The following is a 13373-nucleotide window of genomic DNA, read 5'->3' as shown; positions in this document are numbered from 1 at the left end:
GCACCGAGTGAATAGAGCTCCAGGCAAATAAATGGTTTGTTATTATGAGAGGCACAAACAAGAAAAAAACAAGAGAATGAATGAGAGGCTGATAACAAAAACAGAAAGTATATTGTGAGTGTCAGCTCCAGCTAGATTCCCTCAGTTGCGTGTCTTTCTTTTATGTTAAGACTATTGATAATTACAGCTGTCACGTGAGACATTTGCTCAAAGAGAGCTTGTGTAACTTCTTTTTTTTTTTTTTTTTTTTTTTTTTTTTTTTTGTTGCTTTCTCTACCATGCTGGAGGAATTTGTGTTGCCTTCCAGACGCCTCAGGACATGAATATTGCATTCAGTTCGACCTCAAACACTGACATTATTTATAAAGGCAATCATCATCAACCATGAAGTGAACCCTGTCTGCCTCAAAGCAGCAGCTGACCTTCCAACAGTCTTCTTTGTGTTTGTAACTGATGCTTTCTGTGGGTTAATAAAGTTGGGATTCAATCAACACAGTATATAATTTTATATTCGCTACAAAATTTCTATTGTCTCTTTTGGTGCTTAATGATCTGAACGATTTGCATTATTATGTCCCGTGTCTGAGCTGTTTCTTCCCTCGGCAGAGTGATGAAGATCCCCCCTCTTCCTCCATCCCTGCATAGTGACTGTATCTTCATTGTGTGGTTGATGAGGCTGTCAAAGAGACCGTGTCTGGCCGTGTGATGAGATAAGACAGGGGTGATGAGTAGCCTCAGCCTCACCTGCAGCTGCTGGCAAAGTCAGGATGCGTGCGTGCCTTGTGACTCATACGCTATTGTGTGGAAATGAATCTGTGAAACCTCAGGTGCTCACTTTTAGTTCTACCCACAAAATGTACTGTGGAGAACACCAACGGGGCTTTAAAACCAAGTTATTTGCAGTCAGAGATAAATTCTTTTGTTGTGTTTGACTCTGGTGTGTTGGCGTTTAAGTGTAGGCTGAGCGATATGGACAAAATCAAAAATCATTATATATTTGACCAAATACGTCGATGTTGATATGTAACAATGTCATCGGGACGCCTTTTAGTGCATTCACTAAATATTTACAGATTTTTTTTTTTTTTATAAATAATCATCAGTAATGTGGATATGATGACTATAGGTGGGTACAAATAATAGAAGATTCTATAATTCAAAAATAATTCATGACCTTACAGCAATGGAGCCTTTAAAACCAGGAAAACAATACAAATATCACAATATTACATTATTCCAAATATATATACAAACATATCTAGTGTCGGAAAACTGATATAATGTCAATATATTTCCCAGACTAAACAATGAACATCAGAGTAAAATGTTGGCTTACAGCTGCACAGTAAAAGTGCATACATTTATATTGGGTGAGCAGTTTAGGAACTGCAGCTCTAAGATACTAATGACAATACAAAGAAAGAAGAAGAAAACAATTATTTAATTTCTAAAGCAAAGGGAAACCTTCAATGTTTGTTTATGTGGTTTGATTTACAAGCAGTATATTAATTGTTCATAACACAATATGATGCGTGACGGACATTTTGGGTGCTTATTGATGTGCTGCATTTCCATCAATTACAGCTTCTCCAATGAAGGCATATTTCATATAATTGCACCAATGTTGCATCATTCATCACCATCTGTTTATGTATCACCACCCAGTTAAGGATGCCTCGCAAGTTGGGGTTACAATACCATACTGCGAATTTATTTATGTTATTATACAAATTTATGAGACATCAATATCAATATTTGCCTGAAAAATTAAGTATCAAGTTGGCTCCAATAACGATAGAAGTTTTTGTTGTTGTTTTTTTGTGATAAAAAGATGCGACTGAATCTGCAGATTGTTGTTTACTTCCACCGCTGTAATCATTGTTTTAAATCTAATGTGCTGGATCACAGAACCAAAACAACAGAAAATGTTTTTGCTGTCCAAATTCTTACGGTCTACATGCAAAGTAGGTCAGGAGGAATGAAAAGTGGAGCTGGGGAGGACGGCTTGTGTGAAGTGATGAACAGAGGAGAGTTCATGAGTCATCACGGGTGGCGAGGTGGTGAGCAAACAACCTTTCCGTGTCAATAATGAAGGAGGTGCTCGGCGATCGAGCCGAGCCATCACCGGGCAATCTGCGAATTATCAATTCACAGCAGCTCACAAATGAATTGGAAAGTGTACATGCGCTTTTACCTTTAGAGCGATGGGAGGTGAAGACAGAGCCCAGTTAATTTCCCCAACTTGAAAGCAACACACACGCACACACACGCACGCACACGGACGGCACAAAATCATCTGGCACCAACTTTCTTATTGACTGCAGGTCATTAAGGTGCCACACTAGCTTCCACCGTAAACAGCCCACCGGGGCTGGACGCCTTTCCCTAATGAGCATCTGCACCACCGTCAGCAGCACAGTACATGTTTGATGGCAAACATTTGTAATGCATTATTCTGTTCAAGTGAGGAACAACAAACAACGTGGAGAGAGAAAAAATAAAGTCCAGGACACACAATCAGGGCCTGCAAATCCAGAGTATGAATAAAACATGAGCAGAAGAACACGAAGAGTTTTCGTTATGCGTCTTGGTGGACTTTTTCCTGAACACAGAAAAACTCTTCCAGGCAGCGGGTGATGATGCGCAGTGGGAGATGTCAAGAGCTGTGCATTTTTGTGCTCTGCAGGTATTCTGCTATACATGAAGGCTCATGGCAACTGGACTCGAAATATGGAATAATGAGGGAATACATGACGATATTGTCGGAGCTCAGCCTAGTGAATATTCTTTTAGGGTCCAGAAAACCTATTTTCTCAATCAGCTTCTTAATGAGAGATAGAATCCTACATGAAACAACCACTATTGGTAATTTCACAGGGGGCATTTCTATATTTGTATTTTTGTCTGTGTATAATATGATATATAATACTTACAGGGGCTTCAAAATCGGAACTTTTAGCCAGTATGAAGATCTGAAGTGCCGCCTTCCTTTTTAAAAAGATACATCTTTGTTGCCAAAATGGCAGCACAAGTGTGTCACACAAAACAACATAAAGAAGGAAAAAGAGGAAAGAAACAGGAAAACATTTAAATGGTGTTGAATATTTAACCACAAGAGGAAAATGGTGAATTACAACACTTGCAGTAGCCATTTCCTTCCTTAAAATGTAAATCTGCCTGCATTACTATAGCCAGCTTTCTCTTTGCATGTCTTGTTTGTATGTGCCTTAAGGCTGGAAGGTGCCCAGACTACTGTATATCAAATCAAAGCCTCCGTGCTCTTCCAAAATAAGCAAAATGAGATGTTTGTTTGCATCCAAAAGTGTGATTTAAGGATCCTGTGTCATAAAAAAACATGATCAGATATAGGAGTCATGATCACATGAGGAAATATGAAGTATAATCGTAGCCTTCAGATACTCTCCTGATTGTCTAGCCTCCGTAAAGGTGCTGTGATTCTGTCTGCAATTTTCCTCCAGCCCTGTGAAATCTGTGAGAAGTTTGCTGTTCCACTCAGCTCACCGGCACCTTGGTGACAGGCCAAGCCAGAGTTTACATCCAGGAGAGGCCCCAACTTTTCATATTACAACATCAGAAATTCCTGAGGGGTTGCTGCACAGTGCTCTGACTGTTCGTGGCTCCTGCCAAGTCCATAGTAACAGACAAGCCTATATTTAGCCGTGTTTACCGGCTGTTGGAAAGCGCTTAAAATAGTTTGGGGGGGGGGGGACACTTCTATAATGCTGCCCCACAGGGGTCCATCACACTTGGGAATATCAAAATTGCATGAACACAGCTCTTATTGTGCCATAAATCTTGGCACTCGAACGTGGACACTGCAAATGTGAAGAACATTCAAGAACTAAACTGTAACGTCTTTTAAGACTCAGTGAATCATTTACAGCCTAAAAGTTGTCCAGTAAGACTTTTTCCTCCTTTGTTAGTGGATACAGGAGCTTTTTTTTTTTTTTTTTTTTTTCAGCAAATTTGACCCAAAGCACGGTGTACTTTTAACGCAGCCCCGGTCCTCTTTTCTCACAGGTTCACCGCTTCACATCTATTCCAGGGGGAGGCCTGCAGCTTTAAAGAAAATGTCTGATACTGGAAAAGCTCCATATCTACAGGAAACAATGACTGACAGCCTTCAACATCAAAGGTTTAACCCCTTGTCGGCTTGATGCAAGAGTTTGACAGACACAAGCAGAGGAACATCAAAACTCCAGAGTCTCCAGCCTGAAGCGTGCGCACGGACAGACAGAGACACACACACACACACACACACACACACACACACACACACACACACACACACACACACACACACACACACACACACACACACACACACACACACACGCGCGCACGCACGCAGATGATCATACAGATCCACACAGCTCCGATGGATGTCAACCATCTCTCTGCATTTGAAATGAGTCTTTGAAAGGCCCGCACAATCAAAGGCTCAAAGGGAATTATAATATCATATGGGCTGCACCTTCGACATTATACGTATCTGATGTATTTTTAACTCTCAGATTTACAATAACTTTGACAAGCAACTCCGCACAGCTTCTTTTAAAACTTCTCAAAATGAAACACCACATCCTATTGTTTCCATCACTTTCCCCGGTGATTCTAACTGTGTGTATGACCTGTCATGAAGTGATCCATCTAACGAAGCATTACGTGCAGTGTTGGGCAAACAAAAATCCGATGCGAAAGTCGTTGGAACTTGCGAGCGAGAGCGTGATGACAGCCAGATGAGACCGCAATTGCTGTTTAAGCGTAGAAAGAGTCAGAAAATTGCTGGAAGCTGACATAATTATGTGGCATCAGCAGTTAAACCATGCATGCACTCAGCAATAACCTTAAACCAGCTGTAAAACTACAACCAGTAAATATTCAAATTCAGCCTGAAAATTGGTTTTCCAATTGCAGGAGCCAGAAGGAGGTGGAAATTCAGGTGTCCGAAGATAGCGATAGCAGAGAGGTGGAACTGTTATTTGGGAAGCGCAGTAGGCTCCAAGTAGCAGGGTGGTCCAGTCTTATGACCCTTGTGTGCGATGGTGTGAGGGGATTTTTTTTTTTTTCAGACTAATATTTAGCAAGCTGGAACAAGTTCCGAGAGAGTTCTTGGCTTGTTCACTGTGGTGTTGACAGCGAAGCCGGCACCCTGATTGCCCGGCTCCCTCCCTCCGCTCTTTGGACCTGAAAAGCTGCTCCAGTGAAGCACTGAGACGCTAATTATGCAGAGCAACGGGTGCTGGGAAGAGCACCAATTACCCTGATGTGCCTTTTCATGTTTGCACATTGTTGAGCAGCACATGGGCTGGTGTCCCAGGAGCACATAACATGCACACATGTCTGAGGAGGCAGTGCCAGCGACAGCAGAGGTGACTTTCTGCGAAGGACGGCGAGAGAAAACGGAGGGCACGGTCGCGATTGTCACAGGAAACATCATGAGAGTGAATATATGCCAAGAATGTGCCAATGACAACTGCTCTCAGTCCTTTATCAGTCATGGTGACAACAAAGGAAAAAAACACTCCTAAAGCTTCTTAATCGTTTTTCATAAAATATGTTTAATGCTGAAATTAATTGGGATTATTTTTTTTTTAAATTACTGGTTAATCTCTTGAAACCAGTTTATTGTTTGGTCCACAAGTTAGTCCCAAATTCCTTTGCAATGATAGAAAAGCAGAGAAAAGAGCAACACATTTGAACATTTAAGAAGTTTAAACCAGCAAAAACGATTTTACTCCAGGGACGTTGATGTGTGTGCCATGAAGTTGGTATTTTGACTTTTAGTCCCTCATATGGGTCAATCTCCCAAAATACTGTATCCTACTTTTTCCATAGGGCAGCCAAGGCCATCTTTTATTATTCATGTTGAGTGACCCAAACTTTATTTGTAAAATTGGGTCAATTAATTTTCAGTCATATAACTGAAATGACCATGTTTTGTTTTTGATTTAAATTTGTTTTGTTTGACTGCTCTAAAAAAAAAATAATATTTCAGTTAAGTTTCTTCTCTCCAAAAGTATACATTGGCCTAAAAAAAACATATTTCACACGTCAACTCCAAATCACACTTTTTCTGCTTAGCATTCACAAAGTGCTTGAGGTTTGATGTGAACTGCAATAAATAGATGACCCCATGTCAACTCCGCACCAGCACCCCGACCTTCCACATCCTCTGCGCCGTTAATAGCCTCATTGGCACTGAGCTGATGCAGCTTCTCACATTCCCCCCCCCCCCCATAACAACACCAGCAGAAAACCAAGAAGGGAGCACAAAAGGAAGCAAACTGCAACATTTAAATTCAGAACTGATAAGCCGTGATTTTTTTTTTCAGCTGTTGCAACAAATCGTTTAGTATCCATTTCAGAAAAACAGCAATCTGTGCTTTTTAAGCAGCTTCATACAATGAATACATGAAATTATAACTACTGAATGCTGACGTGTACATTAGGATGAATGAAAAGCATTTATCCCTTTTAAAGCTCTTTATTACCATAAGCTTCAGCTGACTCATGGCATGTGTTTGTGTAGTTACTGCTGCAATCGTGTTCTTATTTGTTTGACTCGACAAAGACAGCACACACACACACGTTATGTCTAAACGGATTTGCTGTAAAAGGGTCCAAACCTGTGATGTCATTCTGTTCATATCTGACAACATCTCTGCAGGCAACTCATCTCAAAAGGTGATTTGTTATTGTCTCCACGGGTCACAATTTCAGTCACATAGTTCAGATGTTGAGTGGGTGAAGCAGGTCCACAGTGCCAGTTTTACTTTGGGTTTTGAAGCCACTGATTTGCTTCTGGGCTCGTTTGAAAAAATATCAATTTAATTTTCGAGGTTGCTGCAGGAGGCATAGAGCAGCCGTGAAGCTCTGGTGTCATAATGCCTCATAATGCCATAATGCCTCTATCTAACCTCTCAGGCTGAAAAACAATCATGTGTGAGCCGGGGCGTCCTCCAAGCGTCTGCCTCCAGTAATAGCACCTGCCTCCGTCTGGTAGAGACACGTGCGACCGGGCAGCCATGTTGGAGGGCTTAACAGGGGCTCGTTTTGTCATCGCCGGTCCTGGCCCAGAGGAGGCTGATATGCTCTTAACAGAGCCCCAAACTCAGGCCGAGTTATAACAGTCTGTGGGGATGAAATCCACCTAACAACGATAACACAGGAGTAAGGTGTGTTGGAAAACATACGGGAAGGAAGCAAATAAAGACAAAAGTGCAAAGAAACGTGTGTGTTAAAATGCTAAAACCACAAATACACACAAAAAGCTGTGATTTTACTGGCACTGAGAGGAAACTACGAGTTAATTTAGGATGCATCATTAATCAAAGGCATGGGTTTGATTAAGATATTCAGCTTCGAAGCGCGAGGTTGATGGATGGCAGCTTTTAAAGGGTCAGAGATGTGCATTTCCATGTGATATTTAGCTATAGATGTAACATGCAAACACGAGGGATTATCCACAATTAGGGATGCATCCTCGTGAATATGCATGAGCAGAGGTTGATTGTGCAACAGAATCTCTCTCTTTATCAGCTCCATGCAGACACTTGACTGGGGGCTTTTTCAGGGAAATCAGAGGCCTCCTTTGATCTTCTCTAGTCAGTTTTATCTTTCCTTAAACTTTGAATTTGACAGATTCCTTCGGTAGATTATTTCATGTACAGTAAATCATATGGGTGAAGTAAACAAATTTGAGCCTGCTCGCATGCTTCCATGTAACGTATGAGCTAAGATTTCACTCGTGTTAACGAGTGTGAGAAATGACACGTATAGGCAGAAAAAGATCAATATCTGCCTCCATCTCATCTTCCTCTGACATCCTGCGAATGTGACAGCTTCAACCAAGCATGTGGCCTGCCCCGCGGTTTCACTCAGATCCCGGCGCAAAGCGAAAAGTGTCCGCACTGTATTTCACTCTGCAGATGTTTTCCACCAGCAAGCCGAGCAGAACGAGACAATCACTACGAAATTCATCCATGAACAAGCAAGTCTGTCGATCTTGAAGTTCATCTCCTCCTCAAACTGCTTCCTTTGTCACAACCAGCCACTTTGTTTACTGGAAAGTCCATAAGCGTGCAGCTGCCATTACAGCAACACTGACCTTTTCTAGGGATAAATGAGGAGGAAACTCTGCCTGGATGTTGTGAGACAGACTGTACCGACTGCTGAAAAACTTGGCGACCTGAGAGGCCATCAGCGCTGACCAGAAAGCAGTTTTTCCACTGGAATGTGGCCTTCATACTTTCCCTATTAAAGAAACATGAGCGCGGAAAATGTTCAGAACCGCATCTTCTTCAAGTCCAAAATTGCATTGACAGGCAACTGAGTCCCTCACAGGTTTTTATGTGGTCGAGATGATATTTCCATTAGCACACCAAAACAGGCCACTGCAGCACAGTTGACAGTGCCGATCGATCCAACACTCTAATGTCATCTATCAAAGGAAAGAGAGCTGTGATGTATGGCTACTAATTACGTACCATTCAAGTACTGTAGCATCACGGAACAGCTATGAATCCATAAACTAGAAAAAGACCTTTGTTGTACCAATAATCTCCAAAGTTCATTCTGTTTCTTGTTCTGTAAGTGGACAAAGAAAACGTTGAAACCCTTGAAAGGACTTTTATGATTCACTACTATTTACAACTTTCCTTCTATTTTTAGCTATTGTAAATTTGTAAATATTTTCTTTTCTTTTAAACTGTTTTCATTTCATTCATCTTAATATGACTGAGTTATATTTTTTGTACGGAATCTCACAGAGAATATTTACAGTGAAATTGTTTCTTTAATGGCAGATTTAATCCACAGGGCTAATTTCAAAGAAGAAAAAATAACAGCACAGTTCTTTACTTGAGGTTTACAGCAGGGTGCCACAGAACCTGGACAAGATGAAACATTGTCAAGTGACACTGCTGGTCAGTAAGATTGAGAACATTTTGCCATATTTTAACAACGATTAAGCAGTTTATCAAAAATATTTACAGAAGAGGCCCAGTCGGATTTCAGCGGTAGGTATATCTGGGTATCATCAGCATAAAAGTGATGGGAAATATTGTGTGTTTCTCAAAATAGACCCATATATAAAGAAAACAGAATCGGGCCCAAAATGGACCCTTGAGGGACATCACAGGTCTGAGGGGCTGACTGAGAGGAGTAATCACCCCTGGTAACAGAAAAGGATCAGACGGAAAGGGTTTAAACCAGTTTAGAGCCGAGGATACTGGCACATTGCTCAGGACAAGAGATAATACTGTCACGATCCACAGAATCAAATGCTGCAGTGAGATGACGAAAGTCAAATGCTCTGCTCATTGCTCAAATCACACAGACTGTTCTGTAGATCAGTGACGCTATCCTGTGGTAGCTAGAAAAACATTCATATATATGTTATGATTGATTTTTTTTTTTTCTCTTTTGACATGTGGTAGTATTTTTTGAAATGTTTCAATCTATGATTACAACTTTGGAAATATCTGTAAAATGCGTCTTTTCTCATTTGAAGCTCCTGCTGCAATAACCATTCAGTGAAGTAAGCACTAAAAATGCTGTTGACAGATGCATGGTGTTAATAATGAAAATGACCACTGGACACGACACTTTGCACATCATGCTGATGATGACAGACCGCCGGCTGTGTTTGGTCTGATGTGTTTCTGCCAAGTTATGGTCTGGAATTTTAAGCATTACTCCTCTGCATTGGTGACAACAAATACGCAGCAAATTGAAACCCTAAACAGTTTAAAAACCCTACCTGCATTTTTCTTACAGTATTTACGACCTAGCCTGTTACAATGAATAAGAAAGCATCCTTAATCATTGTGATTCACTGCTGTAATCCGGATTAAAAAAAAAATCATTCTAAATGTACTTTTCCTGGGCTCCACAAGATACAGCATAATTCAGGCTCCTGCGCACACTCTCTGCTGTTTTTATACTTCTTCTACACAGAATGCAGTACTAACTACTGTTGTCTGTAAAATGTGAATGTGTCCCTGCTCATCTGTTCGGACTCCCGTTCTGTTTGCGGGTTAATTTAGAGTGTCTCTTGTCTCCTCGTACACAAAAATGAGTTATTGCCCAGCAGCGGTGATATGCGCCTGATTAAGCATCTCAGAAAAGATCAACTGCTAAGCATACGGCGGAAATGAAATCCAAACCATCACTTGGTGATAAACAGACGAAAACATGGAGGGTGACAGCACAGACGGGGTACAAGTAACAGCTGTCAGTTTAGAGCACAGTTCATAAGATTTAATTCGAGCAATATCAGTTTGAGAGTAACTAAACCACTTAAAACCACTGAAGTGCTCACAAATAGCTTTAATGTGCATATATATGTAGACTGAGTCACTGTCGCATGGAAAATGTGAGGCAGTTGTGAGGAATTTGAGCTCCCTGTGCCTGCGTTGTGGGACGCAGAGCTGAGCCCACTTTGAACTTTATGCCCCAGTTTCTCTGTCGGACACAGCAGGCATCATCCCACTGTTTCCCCATGAAAGCGGAGCGGACCGACCATTATCCAGCAATAAAGCCTTTGGCTGTGCTGTATGGTGGCCAAAAGCCCCGGGGGATGAGATAAGACGTGAGGGTGGATTTGGCTCTCAAAGCTGTAAATCTTTTTTACATGCCCTCGTCTCAGCTAATGTTGGAGGCTGTTGCTGTCTGAGCTAATTGGCTGAAAGGACTCTCCCATCTCAAGGCTATGAAAAGAAAATGAGCGGCAGAATCCGATTGGCTCTGCCTACACGCACCGGAGTCCAGAAAATGACTGAGAGGGATAAAATGGGGGCGGAGAAATGAAAAAGAAAGAACAATGACGGGGGTGAAACACTATTTTGCAACACAAAAATGCATAAATATTCAATGTGCACCAAAATGTTGAAAGAATATTTGCATTGCTGATTTGCTTTTTTCATAAGAGATTACACCTCCCTCATATCTCTTATTATAGACTAAAACCATCAGGCATTAGCTTAGCTAAGCATAAACAGGTGGACTTGCTTTTTCAAAAGAGAACAAAGAGAGAAAATACAGCTATACAAACAAGTGGTAACAACAATAACAACAAGTGGTATTGATCTTCTCAAGGATGCAAATAAGGACAGAGTGATCCTAATAAACTCAAATTCATTTTCGATGTCAAAAACGAGGCAGTGGCACGTCCATGTAGGTTGACACCAATTCAGGTTTAGGCGAGTGTCCTGTATTTGTTCCTTTCAACCACTTGCAACCTTTTCACTCTAATGACTTTGTGACTCTTTGTACTTCGTCACATGACCTCCTCCCTCGACAGCACGTGTTTGTTTTTTTCCACATCTTGGCGAAGCAAAACGCGACACTGACACGGTAACCTGTAGTGCACTCACAGTTGTATTACCAGCTTTGGCACGATACCGTCCTTCATGCAGACATTATTATTCCTTTGTTTACGTTTATGTGGATGGAGATCCACATGTACAAGATGTAAAAAAATATATATTTTCTTAGTTTTAAAAATCCTGTTTTGAAAATATGTACAGAAACCTTGTTCTAAATATCATGACGGTGGAGTTAAACTGTGAACTACGCGCTGCGTATCGTATCGAGCTGAAATACGCATTGCTAAAGATGAAGAGATAACGGCAAGAGATGAAATCAGAGCGGGAAGTGTTCACAAACCTGTGTTTTGGAAACAGCAGCCTGAATAATGACCTTGGACATGTGCCCATGTCTGTTTCACTCAGCAGACTGTGTGCTGCTGCTGTGAGCGCTGCAGCTACAACACCCGAATGAGTGTGAAACAGCAAGCCGTCACAATAATGCTCGAGAGAGAGAGGAAGTGTGCGTGTGCGTGCGCGTGTGTGTGTGTGTGTGTGTGTGTGTGCGTGTGTGTGAATCTGCGTATTTGTGGGTGTTTGAATGGGAACATTGATTTGAAGGTTACAGCCCGTTCCGAGTACTAGATTCATGAATATTATCTCTGCATTATTTACTCTAACTCCAAATAAGCCAACACGTCAGAATGAAACAAGACAAGTCATTTGTGATGATGACAAGTAACCCCCTGTGGCGGCTTTTAATTTAAACTGTGCTTAATTATCATCGCCAGGGGAGTCGCATCTGTCTCAGAGGTCTTTGTCTCGGACTTAACTTCTACTGTGAATTTTGCATTTTGATACAAAACAAATGGGGACAAACTGACATGATGTACGGGTGAGAGACTTTTGATAAATTGTCAGTGCTGAAATGATGAAGTCAATCAACTGATGAGCCATTCAAAAGAAAATAAACAACTAACAACCAAAAGTATTTAAGAGTGTCATTGAGACATATGGAAGTCAACCCGTTATCACAGCAAAGTGTGTCATACACCTGTCAGTCCACTAGAAGATACCGTATCAGTGTCACGTTTTGCTTCGCCGAGGCGTGAAAAGTAAGTGGTCTTAGGTCTGGGCACAAAAATGGAAAAGATCATGGTTTGGGTTGAACAGTCATAAATTGGTTAGGTTGAGGAACCAAATCTACTTGGTTAGGAACAGAAAACATCCAAACAAGTCCTGTGTTTGTTCAAGCCGACCACCCCTGACCTCATCCTAATTTGTCATATGACTTCCCACACATGATCTCCTTCTTCGACTCTGATCATACATGCGTGTACTTTTCACAATTAGGCGAGGCAAAACCACAGACTGTACATACAAGTAGACGTATGTGGAAGTGCCTAAAGTACAATACCACCAAGGGCAGCTAGGGGTGGGGTCCAAAAAACCCTCCGGCTCCACTGATTCACATTAAACTTCTCATAAAATGCAAAGTCAATATATTTTTTCCATGAGTCGTAATGGTGTTATTCACTACCTTCACTCCTTCTCATTAGTTTTCTGGTGGTAAATCTGAAAATATTGCCATTATTAATTAGTTACATTACATTAGATTTCATTTAGCTTCATGACGCTTTTATCCAAAGCGACTTACAATAAGTGCATTTCAACCATGAGGGTACAAAACCCAGAACAACAGGAATCAAGAAAATACAATTTCTTCAAGAAAGTCAAACTACAAAGTGCTATCAGTAAGTGTCATTTTTAAGTGCTACTAAAGTTCTACTGTTCAAGGTAAAGTCGGAAGAGGTGTGTTTTTAGTTTGCGGCGGAAGATGTACAGAGTTTCCGCTGTCCTGATGTCGGTGGGGAGCTCATTCCACCATTTAGCAGCCAGGACAGCAAACAGTTGTGATTTTGTTGAGTGTTTAGCTCGCAGTGAGGGAGCAGCAAGCCGATTGGTAGATGCAGAGCGGAGGAAGCGGGCTGGGATGTAGGGTTGGACCATGTCCTGGATGTGGACTGGACCCGATCTGTTCAG

The sequence above is a fragment of the Brachyistius frenatus genome, unplaced genomic scaffold (assembly GCF_029030835.1).
Source record: "Brachyistius frenatus isolate BFR_SWC_R1_liver_20210118 unplaced genomic scaffold, ASM2903083v1 Contig_115, whole genome shotgun sequence".
In the NCBI taxonomy this organism is placed as follows: domain Eukaryota; kingdom Metazoa; phylum Chordata; class Actinopteri; family Embiotocidae; genus Brachyistius; species Brachyistius frenatus.
Note: the sequence above shows the minus strand (reverse complement) of the source record.